This window comes from Sus scrofa, chromosome 13, assembly GCF_054392235.1.
Source record: "Sus scrofa isolate SSC_HxYL_T2T_F1_AM1 chromosome 13, Sscrofa_HxYL_maternal_Yorkshire_Landrace_v2.0, whole genome shotgun sequence".
In the NCBI taxonomy this organism is placed as follows: Eukaryota; Metazoa; Chordata; class Mammalia; order Artiodactyla; family Suidae; genus Sus; species Sus scrofa.
The window spans coordinates 174441413-174467026 of record NC_139395.1 but is presented as its reverse complement, the minus strand read 5'-3'; the positions used below and the strand labels follow the sequence as shown (position 1 = coordinate 174467026).

Sequence of the window (25614 nt, the reverse complement as noted above, 5' to 3'; positions counted from 1 at the left end):
TCCAATCCCAGTTGTGATCCCTATCCCATCTCTGGCCTCAGCTTTGGATGGAATTTTAATGATCCCATTTTCACTAGACAAATGGCCCCTTAAAACTCAATCACAGATCCATTTTGTTATAACCACCTACTTCTCTATAGCAAATAAATGAACCTTGGAAAACTGTCAGTCCTTTCTATGTCTGTGTCAATTAGAGCTGTTTCCTTTCCACCCAACACCTAATTGAGATGAGTCACATGGATAAACAAAACAAAATAAATTTATTTGCTGGAGAGAAAAAGAAGATATGACTAATAATTTCAGATCAACCTAAATTATTGGGCCAAATAAAGGTCTGTGGTCTTTAGATGTTAGAAAGAAGAGATACAGCCCATAGGAAATAATAAAGATTTCTGAAATGTTGCCCAAGATAAATCTGATCAGCTTAACAATCATAACTAGATCAATTCCTGTTGAATAATTTTCAACCCACCATTCTGAATAAAGGAAGCAAGTCCTTTCCTTCACCAAAAGTCTGTTCTTTATAAAATCAGACTGTGAGGAAAATATACATTCAGAAGAGGACAAGCAGAGGACATCAGCTATTACATGATCGGCTATTAAGTACTTGGGGTCAGAAGAGACCTACATTTTTCAGGTAAAATGTGGACTGGTTCCTCACTTTTTTAGGAAGACAGTTGAATCTAACATTGGAACACTCATATAATATCAAAATAATCAATTCATCAGACATATATTGAGTACCTACTGTGTGCTAGGTATAACTCTGTTAATCTAGATAGAGATAACTGCTAAAAGAACACAGTGGGTTTTGGTGTTTGTGTTTAAAGATCATGTTAAAAGTGGATATAGATGAACAGCTAAGTCTTTGTATATAAAATAGCCTAACATGACATTGGGTGCATGTCTTTTTGCCCTTTTTTTTTTTTTTTTTTTTAAGGCCACAAGTACAGCATGTGTTAATTCCCAGGCTAGGGTTCAAATAGGAGCTGCAGCTGCCGGCCTATGCCACAGCCACAGCAAGGTGGAATTCAAGCTGCATCTGTGACCTACACCACAGTTCATGCCAATGTCAGATCCTTAACCCACTGAGTTAGGTCAGGGATCGAACCCGCATCCTCATGGATACTAGTTGGGCTCATTTCCACTGCACCACAATGGGAACTTCGGGATGTATGTCTTTTGGAAAGTCGCACTCTATGCTACTCACACTTAAAGCAAAATCCTGTTTTATAAGCCAAGTACATATAAGTGTAAGAATCTTTCTTTGAACTTACATCTAGAGTTTGAGTTTATGAAAAAAGAGCTATTTTCTTGGTTTATTTTTTTTCTTTTCCTAATAATACCAAAAAAGGCAGGTAAGTTTTCTTGTACCAGTCAATTTCACATCTGCTTGAGATAGCATATGATACATATTAATATTTTAAGTCATAATGCATATTGCAATCATATATACACAGAATGAAAAAATGAAAATCATTCTAAATTCACTTTTATTTCTATTCCTATTATCTCCAGGCCAAGAAGAACTTCACTTACCTTATTTTTCAGGAATGCTTATGTTAAAGAAAAAAATTTTCCCAAGACTTTTGGTTTTGGCTCCTACATGAAAAGATGAAAAGAGCTTGGATGTTGTCACGCCTGTCCTTAAAACAAGAAAAAAAAATGAATCTGAAAATAATGGCTTTTCTTGGACCCATCATACAACTGTGCCACAAAGTAAACCTCCACCCTAACATCTAAAAAGATAAATGAATAGAGTCACAGCCAAGACCTGCTTATCTGGAGTAAAAGCCACTGAAGCTGTAAACTGGTAGGTACATTTCTATGGTGGCTTTGATGAGTTGCTAGAGGCTGAGCATGGATTAGCACAAGAGTGAGAAACTCCTGGGGGCTGCAGTCTCAGGTGAGTATAGAGACACAGTTTGGGGGGCTTTACCTCCAGAAATCCCGCAATGTTCTTTCAACGAAGAGCCAAGAAAAATATCATAGCTTTGGCAGAAGTACTGAAAGAGTGATCGTTGTGTAATACATTCAGAGGGTTTCCATACAAAGGTCTATTTTCAGGGGAAAATATTTTACTAGAACTTTGTCCCATCTGAAGTAAGAGCACTGCTCCCACTCTAGCCCCTGCTAGTTTTACCATCTCACTTAAGCAGAGAGAAAGTTAAGAACATCATGAAGGTCAGAGTCACCACAGTGAAGGACAAAGAGTCACTAAAAATCTGAGATTTAATCATAAGATTAAAGCATACTTCCACTCCCACACATGATTACCCTGACAACAAGGCTCATTATAGTCACAGAATTACAGATAACAGAACTCCAAGTCACAAACTCTCTCTGAGGAAGAGTAGTTAAGGAAGTTCAAATAGAAAGAGGGGAGAAAAGGACATCAGAGGAACCTGAAGCCTCTGGCACACATACCTACAGCAAATATTGCATAGAGCCCAACTCCTAGCCACATCAGTATAAAGTTCACACTAAAGGTTTCTTTGCCTCAGTTCCCCTAGTATTCAGCTTTCCAAAAAATTGATAAGTCATTCTATGAGGGAAAACCACATTCTCCAGAGACAAAGCAAGGATCAGAACTAGACTCATATATGACACAAATGTTAGAATAGGGACTCTAATGAGAAAAGTAGACAATGAGCAACAATAGGTAAGTAATGTAAGAAGAGAGATGGAAAAATCTAAGAAAGAATCAGAAGAGTCAAAAGAACTGAAGAATGTCTTTGGGCTCATCAATAGGCTGAATACAGTCTAGGAAAGAGTGAGTTTAAATACAGGTGAATAGCAACTTCCCAAACTGAAATGCAAAGAGAAAAGATAATGACAAAAATAGAACAGGATACCCAAGGAAAAAAGATAAAACAATTAGACTTTGTCATATCATATATAAACTGCAGAAAACAGGAGTTCCCATCGTGGCACAGTGGAAACAAATCCAACTAGGAACCATGAGGACGCAGGTTCGATCCCTGGCCTCACTCAGTGAGTTAAGGATCCAGCGTTGCTGTGAGGTGTGGTGTAGGTTGCAGATGTGGCTCGAATCTGGCATTTCTGTGTCTGTGGCATAGGCAAGCAGCAACAGCTCCAATTAGACCCCTAGCCTGGGAAACTCCATATGCCGTGGGTGCGATCCTAAAAAGCCAAAAGACAAAAAAATTAAAAATTAAAAATTTAAATAAACTTCAGAAAACAAAAGACAAAGAAAATATTGAAAGAAGTTAGAGGAAAAGATAGCAATTTTACCTATAGAGGAAAAATAATACAGAGATAGAATTTACAGTGAACTCTTCAGAGGTCATGCAAGCGAGCAAAGAGTGGAATGAAATATTTAAGGGGCTTAAGGAAAAAAATCAACCTTGGATAATATATCTGGTGAAATTATCTTTCAAAAATGAAAGAGAAATAGAATTCCTCAGATTAGAAAAAAAAAACTATAGAATTCACCACCATTATATGAAATCTGTAAGAAATGTTAAAAAGAAAAGGCATATTGTACAGTAGAAAATTGACAGAACACTGTAAACCAGCTATAATGGAAAAAAATAAAAATCATTATATATAAAAAAATAAAAAAGAAATTCTTCAGGGAAAAGGAAAATAATAAGGCAGATCTGTATAAAGGAAGGAAGAACATTAGAGAAAAAATGAAGCAAAATAAATCTATTTTTTTATTCATAATGATCTAAAAGGTAACTTTAAAATAATAATAGTCACAATGTATTGGGTGATTATAGAACATGGACAAGTGAAATGAATGACAGCAATATAATGAAAGATGAGAAGGAGGAACTGAGCAAACTTTATTATAAGGTACCTGTATTATAAGCAAAGCAGTGCATTTGAAGGTGGATTTAATTACACTGTATGTCATAAACAGAAGAGCAACCAGCAACAACTTTTTTTTTATTTTAATGATTTTTTATTTTTTCCATTATAGTTGATTTACAGTGTTCTGTCAATTTTCTACCATACAGCAAAGTGAAAGTCACACATATATACATATATGTACATACATTCTTTTTCTCACATTATCCTCCATCATGTTCCATCAAATGGCTAGACAGAGTTCCCTGTGCTATACAGCAGGATCTCATTATTTATCCATTCTAAATGCAATATTTGCATCTATTAACCCCAAACTCCCAGTCCATCCCACTCCCTCTCCCTCCTCCTTGGCAACCACAAGTCTATTCTCCAGGCCATGAGTTTCTTTTCTGTGGAAAGGTTTATTTGTGCTGTACATTAGATTTCAGAAATAAGTGATATCATATGACATTTTTCTTTCTCTTTCTGACTTACTTCACTTAGTATGAGAGTCTCTAGTTCCATCCATGTTGCTGCAAATGGGATTATTTTTTATTTTTATGGCTGAGTAGTATTCCATTATGTATATATACCACATCTTCATAATTCATTCATATGTCAGTGGACATTCAGGGTGTTTACATGTCCTGGCTATTGTGAATAGTGCTGCAATGAACATGCAGGTGCATGTGTCTTTTTCAAGAAAAGTTTTGTCCGGATATATGCCCAAGAGTGGGATTATTGGGTCATATGGTAGTTCTATATTTAGTTTTCTGAAGTACCTCCATACTGCTTTCCATAGTGGGTGTACCAATTTACATTCCCACCAACAGTGCAGGGGGGTACTCTCTTCTCCACACCCTCTCCAGCATTTGTAATTTATTGACTTGTTAATGATGGCCATTCTGACCAATGCGAGGTGGTACTTATATAGTTTTGATTTTCATTTCTCCAATAATTAGTGATGTTGCACATTTTTTCATGTGCCTGTTGGCCATCTATATATCTTCTTTAGAGAAATGTCTATTCAGGTCTTTTGCCCATTTTTCTATTGGGTTGTTGGTTTTTTGGCAGCTAAGTTGTATGAGCTGCTTGTATATTTTAGAGATTAAGCCCTTGTCAGTTGCATTGTTTGAAATTATTTTCTCCCAATTTATATGTTATTTTTGTTTGTTTTTTTATGGTTTCCTTTGCTGTGCAAAAGCTTGTAAGTTTCATTAGGCCCCATTGGTCTATTATTGGTTTTCATTTCTGTTGCTTTGTGTGACTGACCTAAGAAAACATTTGTACAGTTGATGTCAGAGAATGTTGTGCCTATGTTCTCTCCTAGGACTTTGATGGTGTCTTGTTTTATATTTGTCTTTCAGCCATTTTGAGTTTATTTTTGTGCATGGTGTGAGGGTGTGTTCCAGTTTCCTTGATTTACACGTGGCTATCTAGTTTTCGCAGCAACCACTTGCTGAAAAGACTGTCTTTTTATGATTTTATATTCTTGCCTCCTTTGTTTTTTTTTTAATTAATTTTTTTTGTTTTTTTAATTTTTTTTATTTTTTTTATTACTCAAATGAATTTATCACATCTGTAGTTGTATAATGATCATAATAATCTGATTTCACAGGTCTTGCCTCCTTTGTTGAAGATTAATTGACCATAGGTGTCTGCGTTTATTTCTGGGTTTTCTATTCTGTTCCATGTTCCCTATGTCTGTTTTTGTACCAGTAGCACACTGTCTTGATTACTGAAGCTTTGTAATATAGTGTGAAGTCTGGGAGATTTATGCTTCCTGCTTGGTTTCTGTTCCTCAGGATTTCTTTGGCAATTCTGTGTCTTTTATGGTTCCATATAAATTTTTGGATTGTTTGTTCTAGTTCTCTGAAAAAAAAAAAAAAGATAATTCTTAATAGAGGATCATCTAAGAGTGCCACTCGTAGCTTCTTTATATTTCAAAGCCCTTTTTTAAGAATTTCAATTAGCAATTTATTTTCCCCAATAGGTTGGGAAGAACTTAATAATCATTCAAAAATAGTTTAAACAATAGGTGTTCTACATCTACTTGCACTTAACCACTTTCATCTATATTTTCATCAATGAAAAGTTTTTCTCTGTAGCTAAGTCATTACTTATATTCTTTGTCAAATATAAGGTTGTTGTGAAATGTTAATAACAAGCATTTCAGATATAGGTTATTTATAGTTTAAAATAAAATCAATTAAATTCAGTAAAAATTATTTAGTATTTCCCAAAAGACACATTAGGAAGTCCTACAGTGGGATATCAAGAAACATAAGACAGGAGGTCAAGAGAGGGGTCAAATGAAATACTCTACTTATTTGAGGAAACAATCCCTTCTAAAATAGAATAGTCATTAATAAAACTAGAAATCATTGTTTCAGTAATTGCATTCATGAGTTTTCAGTAAAGTTCAACTAGTCAATCAATGAATCTTTAAAAAATTTTTAGCTTTGTAACCGATTTTAAGTACTCAAGATCCAGTGAAATTGTCTATACTATTCCTCCTTCCAATGCATAACAAACCTTATTAAATTACGTTGTTATATTTTCAGATTGGGCTTGGATATGCCTTGACAGTCTTTACAGACAGCTTAAGAAATTTCTTCCATTTGATTAGAATTGCCATATAAGATGAAATTCATTTGTCATCCCTGGCTTAAATAAAAGATATGTAGTAATTATGTTATCACAAATAAGAATGTGGAGTAGGGAGTTCCTGTCGTGGCGCAGTGGTTAACGAATCCGACTAGGAACCATGAGGTTGCGGGTTCGGTCCCTGCCCTTGCTCAGTGGGTTCACGATCCGGCGTTGCCGTGAGCTGTGGTGTAGGTTGCAGACGTGGCTCGGATCCCGCGTTGCTGTGGCTCTGGCGTAGGCCGGTGGCTACAGCTCCGATTCGACCCCTAGCCTGGGAACCTCCATATGCCGCGGGAGCGGCCCAAGAAATAGCAACAACAAAAGACAAAAAGACAAAAAAAAAAAAAAAAGAATGTGGAGTAGGGTCTGAGTAAATGCTGGATCATATTCTAATTCATTTTAGGACATTTGAAGAATTATCTGTAAAAATAGAGAGATAATATAAACTGAAAGTAAAAGGTTTAGGGATGAGTTGTAGAGGGGAAGGGAATCAAGCCAGACAGAATTCCATAAAGAACAAACCCTACTCAAATGTTATTTTATGAGAACATTGTGATTTATTGACATTTCAAAAATAGTAAAACAAGAACAGAAAATGATGTATCTTCATCCCAATAAAACCATATTTTCTCTATTGAGAAATAAAACATACATTTTAATATTACATATTTTCTGTTATTAGAAATAATATTCTATTAAAATAAGTCTTAATAAGTATGTTATTTATGTATGATAGATTTTGAAAGAAATTTGGTTGATAATATTTATAAAAATAGACTTTAATGAATTGTCATTACTCATGCTTGTGTGAATTTAGCATGTGTAGAATGTAATACTTCATTAGATAATTTTAAGTCTTTTGTATTGGTAGTATCCTGCATAGTTAAATATCCACTCAAGTTTGGTTTCTTAAATGCTATTTAAAATGTGGAATATTTAAGAATAATCTAGCATTAATTTAATTATAATATATAGAGTATAATGGAGCATCTCAAAATTTATGTGTTTCCACTGAGGACAAAAAGAAAAGTTGGATGAAAAAAGTAACTATTTTAAAGCTTTGAGAACTGCTGAATCATTGAAGACAAGAGTTATGAAAATTTGAAAGAGGAGAGAACTATAGAGATGAATCAACAGTCTTAGCAGCCATTTTTCAGGAAAGTTTATGTCAATCTGCATGTAAGAGATAAAGAATTTGAGCTTTGCCCTGGTAAATATATGCTGTTAGAAAAGAGAAACTTGCATGGCTTTTAGAGTCTTACACACTATAATGACAATGTTAAATATCTTGCACTTAGACAGTTTTTCCCTGAAGACATTTATTAATTTCTGCAGCTTCGTGGAGTTGGAGGCAAAGACACTAAAGCAAAAAACACCTTTGAAAAGCAAACCAGAGATTTTGGCAAATTCATTGTCTGTCTGTTTGGGCTCTGTAAATAGGTTCATTTGTGCCATAGATTCCACAAATAAGTGATATCACATGGTATTTGTCTTTCTCTTTCTGACTTACTTCACTTGGTATGAGACTCTCTAGATTCATCCATATTGCTACAAATGGCATTATTTTATATTTTTTATGGCTGAGTAGTATTCCATTGTATATATGTACTGCATCTCCTTAATCCATTTATCTGTTGATGGACATTTAGATTGTTTCTATGTCTTGGCTATTGTGAATAGTACTGCAATGAACATAGGTGTACATGTATCTTTTTCAATGAAAGTTTTTTCCAGATATATGGCCAAGAGTGGGTACTCCTGGATTGTATGGTACTTCTATATTAAGTTTTTTAAGGCAATTCCATATTGTCCTCCACAGTGGTTGTACCAATTTATATTCCCACCAACAGTGAAGGAGGGTTCCCTTTTTTCCACATCCTCTCTAGCTTTTGTTATTTGTAGACTTGTTAATGACGGCCATTCTTAGCAGTGTAAGATTGTCCCTCATTGTAGTTTTGATTTGCGTTTCTCTAATAGTGATCTTGAGCATATTTTCATGTGCTTATTGGCTATCCATATGTCTTCTTTGGAGAAATGTCTAGATCTTCTGCCCAGTTTTTGATCGGGTCTTCTTTGTTGCTGTTGTCAGTGTTGTTGTTGGGCTGTATGAAAGGTTTATATATTTTGGAGTTTGGGCCCTTGTCAGTTGCATTGTTTACAAAGATTTTGTCCCATTCTGTGGGTTATCTTTTTGTTTTGTTTTTTTTTAATGGTTTCCTTCACTGTGCAAAAGCTTTTAAGTTTAATTACATCCCATTGGTTTATTTTTGTTTTTATTTTCATTGTTCTAGGAGGTGGATCAAACAAGATGTTGCTGTGATTTATGTCAAAGAACATTTTACCTATGTTTTCCTCTAGGCATTTTATACTCTGTGGCCTTACATTTAGGTCTTTAATCTGTTTTGAGTTTATTTTTGTGTACTGTGTTAGAGAATGTTCTAATTTCTGTCTTTTACAGGTAGCTGTCCAGTTTTCCAAGCACCACTTATTAAAGAGACTATCTTTCTTCCACTGTGTGTTCTTGCCTACTTTGTCATAGATTAGTTGACCATAGGTTCTTGGGTTTATTTCTGGACTTTCTATCCTGTTCCATTGATCTATATTTCTGTTTTTGTGGCGGCACAATACCATTTTGATTACTGTAGCTTTGTAGTATAGTCTGAAGTCAGGAGGCCTGATTCCTCCAGTTCCATTTTTCTTTCTCAACATTACTTTATTTGAGGTCTTTTGTGTTTCCATACAAATTTTAAAACATTTTTTGTTCTAGTTCTGTGAAGAATGGCATTGGTAATTTGATAGGGATTGCATTCAATCTGTAGACTGCCTTGGGTAGTTTAGTTATTTTTACAATATTGATACTTCCAATTCAAGAGCATGTTATATCTTTCCATCTGTTTGTGCCATCTTTTAATCTTTCATCAGTGTCTACAGTTTCCAGAGTACAGGTCTTTTGCCTCCATAGGTAGGTTTATTCCTACGTATTTTTTTTTTTTTGATGTTATGATAAATGGGATGGTTTCCCAAATTTCACTTTCTGATCTTTCTTTGTTACTAAATAGAAATGCAATCAGGAGTTCCCATCGTGGCGCAGTGGTTAACGAATCCGACTAGGAACCATGAGGTTGCGGGTTCGGTCCCTGCCCTTGCTCAGTGGGTTCACGATCCGGCGTTGCCGTGAGCTGTGGTGTAGGTTGCAGACACGGCTCGGATCCCGTGTTGCTGTGGCTCTGGCGTAGGCCGGTGGCTACAGCTCCGATTCGACCCCTAGCCTGGGAACCTCCATATGCCGCGGGAGCGGCCCAAGAAATAGCAACAACAACAAAAGACAAAAAGACAAATAAATAAATAAATAAAAAAGAAATGCAATCAATTTCTGTGTATTAATTTTGTATCCTGCAAATTTACCAAAATCATTGATGATGACTAACAGTTTTCTGGTGGTGTCTTTAGGATTTTCTAGGTGTACTATCATGTCATCTGCAAACAGTGATAGTTTTACTTCCTCTTTTCCAATTTGGGTTGTTTTTATTTCTTTATCTTCTCTGATTGCCCTGTCTAGGATTTCCAAAACTGTGTTGAATGACAGTGGTGAAAGTGGACATCCTTGTCTTATTCCTGATCTTAGCAGAAATGCTTTCAGTTTTTCACCAATGAGAATGATGTTAGCTGTGGGTTTACCATATATGGCTTTTATTATGTTGAGGTAGTTTCCATTTATTCCCACTTTCTGGAGAGTTTTTATCAAAAATCATTGTTTAATTTTGTCAAAAGCTTTTTCTGCATCTATTGAGATGATTATATGGTTTTTATTTTTCAGTTTTTTGTGGTAGAAGACTTCTTTACAGAAACAAAAGAAGTCAGAAGCTGATAAAAGAGACGTTTAAAGTACTGTAGGAAAATAACTACAACTTAACATTCTGTGTAAAAAATAACTTTAAAAATGGAGCAAACAGCAAGAGAAGAAACAAAAATGAGAACTGAATATAGAACTATAAAAATAATTGGAAAACAAGTAATAAAATGGTAATAAGCACACACCAAGCAACAATTACTTTAAATAAAAAGGAGGTAACTGATCCAGTCAAAAGACATATGGTGGCTGATTGGATTAAAAAAAAACAAGAGTCTTTGGTATGCTGCCTACAAGAGACACACTTTAGAGCTCAAAACACACAAAGACTGAAAGTGAGAGGATGGAAAATTAAATGTCATTGCAAACAGAAACAAAAAGAATAAAGGTACGGCAATATCATGTCAGACAAAATAGACATTAAGACAGAGGCTATAACAAAAGAAGGACATTACATAATGATAAAAGGATTAATACAAGAAGAAATTATACTCATTAACATATATGTACCTAATACAGGAGCTTGTAAATATTAAAGCAAACACAGACTAAAAGAAGAAACTGACAAATAAAATAATGGTAGAGGATTTTAACACCCCAATGACATCAAAGGGCAAATCATCCAGACAGAAAATCAGTAGGGCAACCATGGTCTTAAATGATACAATAGACCATTGGATTTAATTGATATTATTTACATCCCCAAAAAGCAGAATACACATGCTTTCAAGTGCACATGCAATGTTCTCCAGGATTGACCACATGCTGGGCCACAAAATAAGACTCAACAAATTTAAGTGAGAGAAATTATATTGAATTTTTTTTAACCATAACAGTGTGAAACTGAAAATCAATTAACAGAGAGTAAAATGAAAATGGACAAACATGTGGATACCGTATAACATGTTATTGAGAAAGCAATGGGTCAATGAAGAAATCAGAGAAGGAATCAGAACGTACCTCAGATAAATGTAAATGGGAATACAACACTCCAAAATTTTGAGATGAAGTGAAAGCAGTGCTAAGAGAGAACCTTACAGTGATATAAGCCTTCTTCAAGGAACAGAAAAAAATCTCTAATGAACTATCCAACCTACAACCTAAAAGAATTAGAAAAAGAAGAAAAATCAATGCCCAAAGTCAGTACTAGGGAGGAAATAAAAAGATCAGAGAGGAAATAAATAAAATTCAGATAAAAAAAAAATAGAAAAGATCAATGAAACGAAGAGATGAATTTTAGAAATGTCAAACAAAGGTGATAAACTTTTCACAAGGCGCAAAGGGAAAAAAAGAGAAAGGACACAAATTATAAAAATAAGAAATGAAATGGAGAAATGACAACTGATGCTAAAGAGAAAGAAAAAAAAACACATTACAAAGAGTTATATGCCAACAAATTGGACAACTTAGAGGAATGGACAATTTTCTGGAAACATAAAATCTGACAAGACTGAATCAAGAATAAACAATTTGAACAGAGAGATTACTAGCAGTGAAATTGAATCTATAATTTTAAAAATCCAAGGAAAAAAAGTTAGGACTGGACAGCTTCATAGGACAATTCAACCCACTATATAAAGAGCTAATAACCATCCTTATCAAACTACTCCAAAAAAATCAAAGAGGATGGAACATTAATTAATTCTAAGATGCTACCATTACTCTGTTACTATAATGAAGATACTGCAAAATTAAAAAAATTCAAGCCGGTATGTTGATATAGATGAAAACATCTTTAATAAAATATTAGTGAAATGAATTTAATGATATATAAAAGGAGTTATACACCATAGTAAAGTTGAATTTATTCCAGGGACACAAGGATGGTTCAGCATTCACAAATCAGTAAATGTGATAAGCCACATTAATAAAAGGAGAGAGAAACATCACATGGTCATCTTAATGGATGCAGAAAAAGCATTTGACAAAATTCAACATCCGTTCATGATAAAAACTCTCCAGAAAGTAGATAAAGAGGGAACATATCTCGACATACATACAAAAGCCCATTTATAACAAACCCACACTCAATACAATATTCAATAGTGAGAAGCTGAAAACCTCTTCTCTAGATGCCGGAAGAAGACAAGGAGGTCCACTAGCGCCACTTTTATTTAATATAGTATTGGAATCCCTAACCACAGCAATCAGGCAAGAAAAAGAAAAAAAAAAAAAAGGCATCCAATTGGAAAGGAAGAAGTAAAACTGTCATTATTTGCAGATGACAAGATACTTTATTTAGAAAACCCATAAGTCACCACCAAAAAACTTAGATCTAGTACATGAATTCAGGAAACCGTAGGACTCAAGATTAATGTACAGAAATCTGCTGTGTTTCTATACACTAATACTTTATTTTTTATTATAGTTCTTAACTATAATAAAAAGAAAACAAAAAGCCCCATTTAAAATCATGTCAAAAAGAATAAAAACCCTAGGCATAAATGTAACCAAGGAGGTAAAAGACATACCCTGAAAAATAGAAAACACTGATGAAGGAAATTGATAGAAAGAAATGGAAAGCTATCCTATGCTTTTGGATTGTAAGAACTAACATTAAAATGACAATACTACCCAAAGCAATCTACAGATTTGATGTAATCCTTATCAAAATACCTATGATTTTTTCACAGAACTAGAACAAATAATTCTAAAATAATATATAACCACGAAAGACCCTGAATTGCTAAAGTAATCTTAAGAAAAAAAGAAGAGAGCTAGAAGTAAAACCCTCCCAGACTTCAGACTATACTGCAAAGTTCGAGTAATCAAATTATTATGGTACTGGCACAAAAACAGACACAGAGATCAATGGAACAGAAAAAAAGAACCCAGAGATAAACCCACACCCCTAAGGTGAATAAATCTACAACAAAGGAGGAAAGAATATACAGTGGTGAAAAGACAAAAATAAACTCAAAATGGACTGAAGATCTTAATGTAAGACCAGAAACTATAAAACTAGAACACAGGCAGAACACCCTTTGACATAAATAATAGCAATATTTTTTTTAGATCTGTCTCCTAATGCAAAAGAAACAAAAGAAAAAAAATCGTACATAGTTAAACTTAAAAGCTTCTGCACAGCAAATGAAATAATTAATGAAATGGGAAAAAACCACCTAAAAATGTGAGAAAATATTTGCAAATGATATAACCAATGAGGGATTAACATCCAAACTATATAAACAGCTCATACAACCAGATATTAAAAAAAAAAAAAAAAAAAAAAAAAAGGAGTTCCCATCGTGGTGCAGTGGTTAATGAATCCGACTAGGAACCATGAGGTTGCGGGTTCGGTCCCTGCCCTTGCTCAGTGGGTTCACAATCCGGCGTTGCCTTGAGCTGTGGTGTAGGTTGCAGAAGCGGCTCTGATCCTGCGTTGCTGTGGCTCTGGCATAGGCCGGGGGCTACAGCTCGGATTCGACCCCTAGCCTGGGAACCTCCATATGCCGCGGGAGCGGCCCAAAGAAATAGCAAAAAGACCAAAAAAAAAAAAAATTAAAAATTGGCAGAAGACCTAAATAAACATTTTTCTAAAGAAGACATATAGGAGTTCCCGCTGTTGTATATTTGGTTAGAAGTCCAACTACAGCAGCTTGGGTTGCTGTGGAGGCACAGGTTCAATCCAAAGCCCAGGGCAGAGGGTTCAAGGATCTGGCATTTCTGTAGCTGCAGTGATTCAATCCCTGGCCCAGGAATTTCCATATGCTGCAGCCATAAAATAAATAAGAAAGAAGACATGTAGATGGCTAATAGGCACAGGAAAAGATGCACAACATTGCTAATTATCAGAGAAATGCAAATCAAATCCACAATATGAAATCTCCTCACACCCATCAGAGTTGCTAACATTAAAAAGTCTATAAATAACGGAGTTCCTGTCGTGGCTCAGTGGAAACAAATCTGATGTGAGGACACAGGCTTGATCCCTGGTCTCGCTCAGGGAGTTAAGGACCTGGCATTGCCATGAGCTGTGGTGTAAGTCACAGGCACAGCTTGGATCTGGTCTTACTGTGGCTGTGGTATAGGCCTGCAATGCAGTTCCAGTTTTCCCCCCACCCCCTGCCCCGGGAACCTCCATATGCTGTAGGTATGGCCCTAAAAAGACAGAAAAAAGTCTACAAATAACAAATCTTAGCAAGGATGTGAAGAAAAGGAAACCCGTATAGGTTTTTGGTGAAAATGTAATTTGCTATGGAAAACAGAAAGGAGGTTTTTCTAAAAAAACTAAAAATAGGAGTTGCCACTGTGGCTTAGTGGTAACAAACCTGACTAGTATTTATGAGGATGCAGGTTCAGTCTCTGGCCTTGCTCAGTAAGTTAACGATCCAGCATTGCCGTGAGCCATGGTGTAGGTTACAGGTTTGGCTCAGACCTCTCATGGCTGTGGAGTAGGCTAGCAGCTGTAGCTCCGATTCTACCCCTAGCCTGGGAATCTTCATATGTTATAGGTGTGGCCCTAAAAAAAAAGCAAAGAAACCCCTAAAACTAAAAATGAAACTACCATATGATCCAGCAATCCCTTTCCTGGGTGTATATCTGGAAAAAATGAAAAAACTAATTTGAAAAAGTACATGCACCACAATATTCATAGCAGTACTATTTACAATAGCCAAGATACGAAAGTAACCCATGTTTCCATCAATAAATTAACATATAAAGAAAATGCGGTACATATAAAATAGAAGATTATCCAGCCATAAAAAAGAATGAATTCTGCCATTTGTAGCAATGTGGATGGACCTAGAGAACATTATACTTTGTGAAAGAAGACAAATACTGTATGATATCACTTATATGTGGAATCTAAAAGATTTTTTAAAAATGAATGTATAGAGCAAAATGAAATGGACTCACATATATGGGAAAAAATTGTTACCATAGGGAGAGCAAAAGGGGAAGGGACAATATAGGGGAAAGAGAAACAAACTACTATGCATAAACTACACAAAAAACAAAGATATATTGTACAGCTCAGGGAAAAACAAAGTTTAAAGCAGGTTAAGAAATTTAATAGAGCTGCACTTCAAGGCGTAGGCATTCATAAATTTGTTAAAATTTGAGGATATGGCAGGAGCCCTTGGAGAAAACTGTCTACTTTCCAGGCCCTGTACAAAGTTGTAATGAGCTTCCACAAGGAGACAGGCACACAACTCAAAGAATGCCCTAGACCTTTCACTTCTAACAGCAAAAGTTCTTTGCAAAATGGGTATGAGCAAAACCCTCAGTTAATCCCCCAACTATATTTCACTTTAAAATGATAGAAAAGCTGTTGGCCTCCATGGAGGGCAAATAACCCTCCCCATTTACCCTATCCCAGGAAATGTCAACTGCCGCTGGGGTAAGGGTCAAAAATTTGCCCACAACACCCTGCATTGTTAATAAACAAAACAGATCCTCTTTTGGTAGAGGAGAAGATATCCAGTTCTGCCCAGAATCCTTCACTGATATAAAACACAGGTCTGCTATCCAGGAAAAAGCAGGAAATCCATTTGCATCCAAGATCCCTCATGAAAAAAAGGCATGGTTTGAATGCCAATCTGAGGATAGATAATATTGCCTGTGCTCTAGCTCCTACAAAGAGCAAGAGGCAGAGGCTATGTGACAGTGAGAAATAAATAGAAAGACTGATGAATATAACCTTTGGAGCCCAGGCATAAGGCTCCTGCCTAAGACTAAAACTAGAGCAGGAAAATCAGGAAAACACACCATGAACTTAGCACCAAGTCAGAAGCAATAAAAGCATGGAGAGTGACCCTCTATTGCACAGACTGTAAGGCTTACTGAAAGCTGAGGTTGGAAGAGGAACCCTGGGAAAGATCCTTCAGTACTCCAGCTCCATACTGAACACAAGAGAGAGGTTGACTACGAGAGGAATTTGAAAGCTGTGGTGCACTAAAGGTGACTATAACAATTATAAAACCCAGACCTAACTGAATTACGTTTTAGCATTATTCAATCCCAAACCTATGGCCTGAAAGAGAGTATATTTTCCTACTTCCTGGTGTAAATACTATTTATCTCTACTTCTACTTCTAATTTTTTTTCTTTATTTTAACAATGCTCAGTATTCAATTAAAAATCATGACGTACAGGGAGTTCCTATTGTGGCTCAGTGGTAATGAACCCAACTAGTATCCATAAGGACACAGGTTTGATCTCTGGCCTTACTCAGTCGGTTAAGGATCTGGCATCTCCATGAGCTGTGGTATAGGTCACAGCTTGGATCTGGCATTGCTGTGACTGTGGTGTAGGACAGCAGCTACAGCTCTGATTTGACCCCCTAGCTTAGGAACTTCCATAAGCCACAGGTGCATCCCTAAAAAAAAAAAGACAAAAAAGAAAATCATGAGATACATAAACAGCATGAAAATTAGTTCTGTTTTTAAGCAAAAAAAATGGTGAGCAGAAGCAGACACAGAGATGGTTTGGATGTTGGAACTTGTAGACAAGGACTTTTAAAAAATTTCTTTATAAAACCACAATGGAAAACAGTATGGTGGCACCACAGAAAACTAAATATGGAAATACCATATGATCCAGCAATCCTACTCCTGGGCATATAGCCAGACAAAATTTTCATTCAAAAAGATACATTCACTCCTATGTTCATGGCAGCACTATTCTCAATAGCCAAGACATGGAAACAACCTAAATGTTCATTGACAGATGAATGGATTAAGAAGACATGGGACACATATACAGTGGAATACTACTCAGCCATTAAAACGAACAAAATAATGCCCTTTGCAGAAACATAGATGGAACTAGAGACACTCATGCTAAGTGAAGTAAGTCAGAGAAAGACACATACCATATGATATCATTAATATCTGGAATCTAATATATGGCACCAACGAACCTATCTACAGAAAAGAAACAAACTCACGGACTTGGAGAATAGTCTTGTGGTTGCCAAGGGGAGGGGGAGAGGAGGGGATGGACTAGTAGTTTGGGGTTAGTAGATGCAAACTATTGCATTTGAAATGGATAAGCCAGGAGATCCTGCTGTATAACACAGAACTATATCTAACCACTTATGATAGAACATGATGGAGGATAATGTGAAAAAAGAAAGAATGTATATAAAAGTATAACTGGGTTACTTTGCTATATAGTGAAAATTGGCAGAAAATTATAAATCAACTATAATGAAAATAAAAAATAATTATTTAGTATGTTAAAGGATATTGTGGAAAAGGTGGATAATATGTCTAAACAGGTGGAGAATACCAGAAGAGAGATAAAAATTAACAAAAAGGATGAATGGAAATAGTAGAAATGAAAAGCACAATGCAAACTGTAAATAATTTTTGATGAATTAATCAGTAGACAATACATTAGATCAATGAATTTGAAGACAGATATATAGAAATTACCTAAAGTGAATGGCAAAAATGAAAGCGTGACAAAGCAGAGTAAAATATAAAAAAGCAGTAGGGCAAATATGAAATTTTCTAACACAATCTCAGAAAAAGAGACAGCAAGGACAGAGAAGAAAAAATATTTGAATATATAATGGCTCAGAATATTCCGAAAGTAACAAAAACAACAGACCACAAATGCATCAAGCTCATAGACACTCGATTATGATAAATACAAAGGAAAACAACCTAGGCATATCATTGTCAAACTAGTGTAAAACCTATAGAACAAAACTTGGAAAATATTACTGAGAAGTTAAAGGATATCTAAACAAATGGGGAGGTATTCTGTGACCATGCATCTGAATATTTGAATTGTTTAATATTTCGCTTTCCCAATTAATTTATAGATTAAAATGCAATCCCAGCCAAAAGCATGTTTTTTAGAAACAGAGAAGCAAATTCTCAAAAATATGCCTAAATGCAAAGGACTTACAAGGGCCAAAATAATTTTGAAAAAATTATCTGGCTTCAATGATCTGTTTTAATTTTCCCAATTAAAACAAGTGGTGCTGGCATAATAAGATCAATGGAATAGAATACAGAGTCCAGAAATTGACGCGTGCATACATTCATTTATTTTTATTTATTTATATATTTTTTTTGTCTTTTGTCATTTTAGGACCTCACCCATGGCATATGGAGGTTCCCAGGCTAGGAGTCTAATCCAAGCCGTAGCTGCTGGCCTACACCACAGCCACAGCAAAGCCAGATCCGAGCCGCATCTGTGACCTATGCCACAGCTCATGGCAATGCCGGATCCTTAACCCACTGAGTGAGTCCAGGAATCAAACCTGAAACCTCATGGTTCCTAGTCGGATTCCTTTCCACTGCGCCAAGATAGGAATTCCCATTCATTTATTTTTTGACAAAGATTCCAATGTAACTCAATGGTGAAAGGACACTCTCTTAAACAGAAATGGGGAGTCTTTGTCCTGGCTTGGCGGAAACAAATCTGAATAGCATCCACGAGGACACAGATCAGATCCCTAGCCTTGCTCACTGGGTTAATGATCCAGCATTGTTGTGAGCTGTGGCGTAGGTCACAAACTCAGCTCTGATCTGACGTTGCTGTGGCTGTGGTGTAGGCTGGCAACTACAGCTCCGATTCGACAGCTCCGATTTGACCCCTAGCCTGGGAACCTCCATATGACATGAGTGCAGCCCTAAAAGCAAAAAATTAAAATTAAAATTAAAAATTAAAAAGAAATGGTTCTGGATCAGTGGGATATCTACATTAAAAAAAATCTTTACACTAATCACAACAAAAACAAGAATTTACATAAAATGGATCTAAATAAAATAGGTAAAGTTGTCAAAATTTTAAGAACTTGAATAAGAAAATGTTTGTGAACTTAGGCAATTTCTTTTCTTAGTACACAGAAAATATGGAGCATTAAGAAAAAAATGACACACTGAACATCATCAAAAGTAAAAAGGTCTGCTCTTCAAAATTACTGTTACAAAAATGAAAAGAGAATGACCAATACCTTGAGCTCATCATTGTATTCAAAGAACTTGATGCCCAGGTGGCAGGCCCTCATAATTGGCCCTCAGTAATTACCTGTTAAACAAATGATTAAAGGTAAGAATTCTTCATTTAAGGAAAATATTGAACACCAGCTTTCATAATTTAAAAATGAGAGCTTTGTAGAAGGAAATTTAGAATAAAAATAATAAACAGACTATGAGTCAGAGACAGAAATTATGTTCAAAAGGGAAAAAACATGAAACAAATCAAGAAACAGACAACACTTTACTTCTAGATTTAACTATTAAATAATTATAAATGTGTGAAAAAGATGAGTATCACACATCTATTTTATATTTCTCTGTTCAGAATCTGTATATAACTCTGTAGCTGCTGGGGGAAAAAAAAAAATTAAGTTGCATTCCAAATGACAACCTTTAAAGAATAATGTTTTTTCTGACACAAAGCCAGGACATTTTACATCACAGCTGTCCATGTAAGCAAAGATTCATTGTGCAAAATCTAATTCCAAAACATTCCCTTTTAAAACTTGCTAACGCATTTCCTTATGTAAATAAAAGTGAAGATAGTCGACATAAGACATAAGAGAAGAATGAGACTGTTGCTACATTTTTCAAGTATACAACATCTGTTTTTTAATTCTGTGGCATTCCAACTAGCCTAAAGAAAACCTCAAGAAAAAAAGTATAAATGGTATATTCAATGCACACACACTCAATAATGACTAGAACACATGGAAGTTGTAAATTTCAGAGGAAGATCAATGTTTCTCATTGAAACTCGTCTAGCCATGGAGGGGAAGCCTCAGAAGCAGGATATTTGTTATTCAAAAATAACTGCCAATCAGCTTAGATGTGCTTTCAAAATAAGATAAAATCAGATCAGGGCTTATGCGCCAGGTGCTTTACAAATATTATGTCACTTAATCCTCCCCTTAAGTCCTGTGAGGTATACAAAAATGTCAACATTTACAGCAGAAGAAACTGAGAGTCAGTGAATCAACTGAAGTAGGTAGAGTTAGGTAACAGTCTGGTAGGGCTTGAACCCAAGTGTAAGTCTTCATGTTTCCCCTCAAGCTTGCCTTAAAGGATTCCTCCTCTCTTTAAATTCCAGTCTTTCTCAGCCTATTACTGTATCTCCAGAACTCTCCTTAAAGTTTTCCTTCTCCCACCAATTTGCCTTTGTAAATTTTGAACACTTTCATCGAAATTACTGTGATAGACATCAGAAACTTGACCCCTTGCTCATCTAACAAGAGAGTAACGAGAATGATTTCTACTTTGCATCTCACTCTCTTTTCCTCTCATTGGTCACAGAATGTCTTGAGGAAGCATTTACCATGCATACAGAAAGTTTTACATGTGAGGAATGGAAAGAATAGTATAATAAATGACACTCTATCGTGTCCATATTTATGATGAAGCTCTAGCTTATTTAAGAATCCTTTTTTATGTCAAATTGACTTTCATGTTTTCTAATTAAGCCAACAAAACATTCCTCTCATCAGGAGTTTGCCATGATAAAAGGAAAAATCAACAAGCTATTCCAAAATAGATCTCTCCTATTTGATACCTGTGTGTACTATTTCCTTACTAAATAAAACTGAAGAAAAATTTTCCTTCCAAAGACCAAGCTCTTTCTTATCTGCACATTCTCATGAGATTCTAACACTCACCAATTTAATCTACACAGTCTTCAGTAAATTATTTAACTTCGCTTTAGTGGACTCTGCCATAAAAATGTAGTAATACATAATGAGATATCAATGATTACATAATATATTTAAAACAGACATGGTTTAGAGAAAGTTCTGTGTTTTTCTTTTCTTCTTCTCTTTCTAGTATATTCTAAATTCTCAGAGGCTCTTGATGTTTCCCTGATTCTCTTTCCTTCTATAATTTATTTCTTCACTAGTAACCTATATTATTGATTTGCTTATTCTGAGTTAACTTTTCTCAAACTTCAAGGTCTCTCCTAACTGGAGTCTCTATCAACCTCTAGAGTAAACTGGAACTTTATAGCAAAGATTAAATTTTTTAAATGGATAGGTTTTGATTATGTAACATCTGGAAATTTAACATGTCAAAAACCTTTATTAAATGCACACCCTGAAGTGAGATTGTAGAATATGGGTACTTCCCTTTCAACATTCCTATAGAAAAAGTAGCATATCTGCCTTGAATTAGAATCCAATGTTCCTGTCTCTAGCCAAGGTGGAGCTACAACTTTTGAGAGATGATGTGGTTTGCTTTAAGGCTCACTTCCAGTCTTCCTGATATTTGGGTGTATGTTATGTAAATTATAACAAGCAGACCTAGGAAAATATTTAAGGGAAAGGTAATACTCAGAGATGGTCATCAGGAATAAATATTATCATAGTCAGTGAAGTAGTATGGCTTGTTGCTTAGGCTAAATGGTGTTATCAATGAAATTATGGTAGCTTTAAAACATGGTCCCCAAATTCTTTTGACATTCTCTCATCAAAGGGTCTCTGTGACTACTTAAAAAATAAAATATGTCAAAAGTCACACAGTACAATTTTCTAGGCCCAGGCCACAGAAAAAAAAATGGTAACTTCCAGTTTTTGTTTCTTAGAACACTCATTCTTGGCACCCAGCCACCATGCAGTGAGGAAGCCCAATCCGTTCACAGGAACCCAAAGGGAGATAAACCAAAGGCTCTGGCTTACACTCTTATGGGGTTCCAAGCTGAAAGTAAGAACGACTTTCCAGTCATAAGAGTGAGTCATTTTAATGGTGGAGTTTTCAGGCTCAACAGATGCTTTGTGGAGTGAAGATGAGTTGTCCCCAACAAACCCCACAAAATTCTACATTTGTTTGCAAAATAATCTATTAATGTTATTTGAGCTATTAGGTTTTGGATGATTTGTTAGGCATCAATAGATAATGGAATAGGCATACATTCAAAAGGGCATCAGTATTGCTTGACTAAGGTTGAAGGAGTGAATACCACCAGTTGGGGTCTGTGTCCTCTATGCTTCTTATATTCAAATTTGTGTGTGTGTGTGTGTGTGTGTGTGTGTGTGTGTGTGTGTGTGTGTGTGTATGCCTACCTACACAGCCTAACATTGTTATTCATGGATTCTTCATTTGCAAACTTGCCTGCTCACTAAAATTTGTTTGTCAACCTTAAGCCAACACTCAAATCACTTTGCCATTAATGGGCACACATACTGATTAAAAATTTGAGTCACTCAGCATACACATTCCCAGGCGAGACTGAATAAAGCATTGCTTCCTTCTTGTTTCAATTTTCCTACTGTAAAGGAGTTACCCCTTTCATGGTCTATTTATTGTCACATTTTTCATTATTTTGTGCTTTTGGTTGGTGATTTTGCTGTTTAGAAATGACCCTTGAGCATCAAGTTGAAGTGTTCCTTAGCGTCCCCAAGGGCAAGAAGGCTGTGATGTGCACTGTAGAGAAAATAGGTGTGTTAGATAAGCTCTGCTCAGGCATGAATCCTAGTGCTGTTGGCATGAACTCAACGTTAATGAAATGACAATACATGTTAAATAAGATGTCTTTTAACAGAAATACATGTTAGATAAGTTTATGGATTGATCAGTTAGCAAAACTGTGACCAGAGGATCACAGGAAACTCATCTGATATTTCTTCTAGGAACAGTGGTTCAGCAATCACAAATTCAGGGTTTGTGGGTATAGAATATGTGGCTATCATGAATAATGAGATCAATTGTATCTCAATATCTCAATACCTAATATCTCAATGATTTTGCCTAACTTTCAGATATATATGTGTATACACACACACACACATTTACATATAAAACCGTAAAGTATATATTTTGATAGTATAGAAAATCACCCACATAATCCTTGAAGCATCAGCCTGGCTTTTATTTGTCTTACTGAAGAATAAAATTAATTTAAATATGTGAAAAACTATTTTATGTGCCATTTTATGGACAGAACTTCTAATTTCACACCCAAATAATCTGTTTTCCAACCGTCCATATCACTCACAAAGTATTTTATCCACATTTCATCTTTTAAATAAGGCATTGCTTTCCAGCTAAGTGAGAGGAAATCATGATTTTTCTACATATAATATGAATTTTATGACAGCTATGCACACTTAAAATGTATATGATTAGACAAATACAATGCAAAGATGACTGGTGGATTACTATTGGATACTGCAAATAGACTGATTAAATCCCCAAACTCAGGTGTGAACACAGCTTTTATCTACCACTCATTTGCTCTTTTCTTCTCACTGATAAACTTCATTGGTCCATTCTCAGATGATTTCCTTCTAAACATGTGATGACTTGCATGATGGAAAATCCACAGCCCCAAGTGTTAACATTTACTTCATTCCTTAAGTCTAGACTCAAAAGTAACATTCTTTCTTTTTCTAGTTTAGAGTTGTTCACAATACCTGAAGTTTGGACACAGAGGCATATCTAAATCTAACTTTTCCTGTATGAGCTGCGAGTAATTATCTGTTCTTCGCTCCCTCTTCCAGATGTTCCTGATCTCCCACTCTCTCCCCCACACACCTCCCAAATCGTTTGATGTATGACATGCTAGAATTCTGGAGGAGAAGTGTACTTTTTGGTCAAACAAGGAAATACAGCTAACCATGGAAAAAGGGACAAAATTCTAATTTTAAAGAAATAAGCTTGGTGCAATCCAAGGTTTTCATTTCACACTGTTGAATCTCCATTGTACCAGGCAAAAAGGAGAAAATATATGCAAAACAATGTATTATATTTTGTCTTAGTGAAAAATCTTGATAAACAAAAATGTAACTTTAGAATGGAAATGATATTGGGGCTTATTTTCTTTCTTTCTTTTATTAAAGGATACTTAATTTATAATGTTTCTTCAGTTTCTGTTGTATAAAAAAGTGACCCCACCACACAGAGTTCCCTGCGCTGAACAGTAGGGCCCCATTACTATCCAGCCCAAATGTAACAGTATGCATCCAAAAACCATAAACTCCCCAGAGGGAGTGGATTGAATGAGTTTATTTTCTGATGGAACACCTCTTATTTACTTTTAATATTGTTCAGCTTTATTGAAATATGATTGACAGATAATGTATAAGTTTAAGGTTTACAATAAGATTTGTGAAAGGACTATCACAATAAGGTAGTTAACAATTCATCATCTCACGTGGTTATCATTCTGGGTGTGTGTAGATAAGAACACTTAAGATCTACTCTCTTTGCAACTTTCAAGTATACAATATAGTATTGTTAATTACACAGTCACCCTGCTGTACATCAGATCTCCAGAACTTGTTCATCTTATAACTGAAAGATTATACCCTCTGACCACATCTCGTTTCCCCCATCTCCTTGTAACCACATATAAGTGAGATTACACCACATTTGTCTTTTCCTGACATTTCACTTAGCATAATGATATCAAGGCCCATGCTGTCACAAATGGCAAGATTTCCTTCTAAATGAGAAAAGTGAAGCCTAAAGAGATAATGTTACCTGTGCAAGTCCTCACAGTTTCTGGTGACAGAACTTGAAGTGGAACCCAAGTCTCAATGCTGCTATTTTTGTATTATAGTTGAATCAGGATCAAACATCCAGAAAATTTCACAGTAAATCAACATTCTTATTTCTTGAGTTATAATGTTAGTGGAATGATGTGACTCAGAGAAAACTTTTGGCTTGTATCCTAAGAGTTCATAATCTCTCTGTTTTGTACATAAAAAGATGTATGTTGTGGTGTAATGCTATTAATTCTTTTATTGATACACCGTGGGGATGTCTTAGGATTGCTTATTTTACAGACATGTTATTGGCAAAAGCAGAAAACACTTTCTTCTCTTTCCCATTACAGCAGTGAAATTCCATTCAGTAATACCATCCCAGGCAGTTTGGAGGATTACTGTTATACTCACCTAGCAATAAAAACAGTAATTTCTGGTGAGAAATTAATGCAAATGTTTAGCAGGCAAGACTCACTGATACTATGATCCTGGAGCCAGACATAGGAGAAAAAAGCAAATGAATTTAACCCCAATTTTGCTTGAGCTGTCTTCTGGAGTCAAATATGCATAAGCAGTCTGTGGCTCTTGTTCAGGTTCAGTATTATCCTATGGACAGTGAGTCAATGCTTCAAGAGAGCATGAGCCTGGAAATCTTGTGCTTAAGTAATGTGTTCATAGAAAATCTGATTAGCTTTGGCTAGTTCAAAGCAGTATCTGACTTGAAACAAGTGTTTATTGCCTAGTGACCAGAGTTTCCTTTATTGAAGTTGTATGATTCATTTGAAGTATTTTGCCATACCAAATTGGTTAGCTAGTTTGAATAAGGAACCCAGATAAGTTATTTCTTCCCAAGACTTCTCTAAATAACAGTTAGCTTCTTTCC

At 35.5% G+C, this 25614-nt stretch overlaps 1 long non-coding RNA gene across 2 annotated transcripts in view; it reads right to left on the bottom strand.

Moving 5' to 3' along the window:
• LOC110256225 (uncharacterized) overlaps window positions 1-25614 on the bottom strand; it is a 686264-nt gene that overhangs the window by 321366 nt on the left and 339284 nt on the right. Inside the window, exons 7-8 of one of the 2 annotated variants that reach the window (XR_014824955.1) lie at window positions 19233-19306; window positions 3907-5688 (exon numbers count right to left, since the gene is read on the bottom strand). The exons of the other annotated variant lie outside the window; for it this stretch is intronic. This is a non-coding gene — a long non-coding RNA (uncharacterized LOC110256225). Of the gene's footprint in view, window positions 1-3906; window positions 5689-19232; window positions 19307-25614 lie in introns of those variants that run through there. 2 annotated transcript variants of the gene reach the window in all.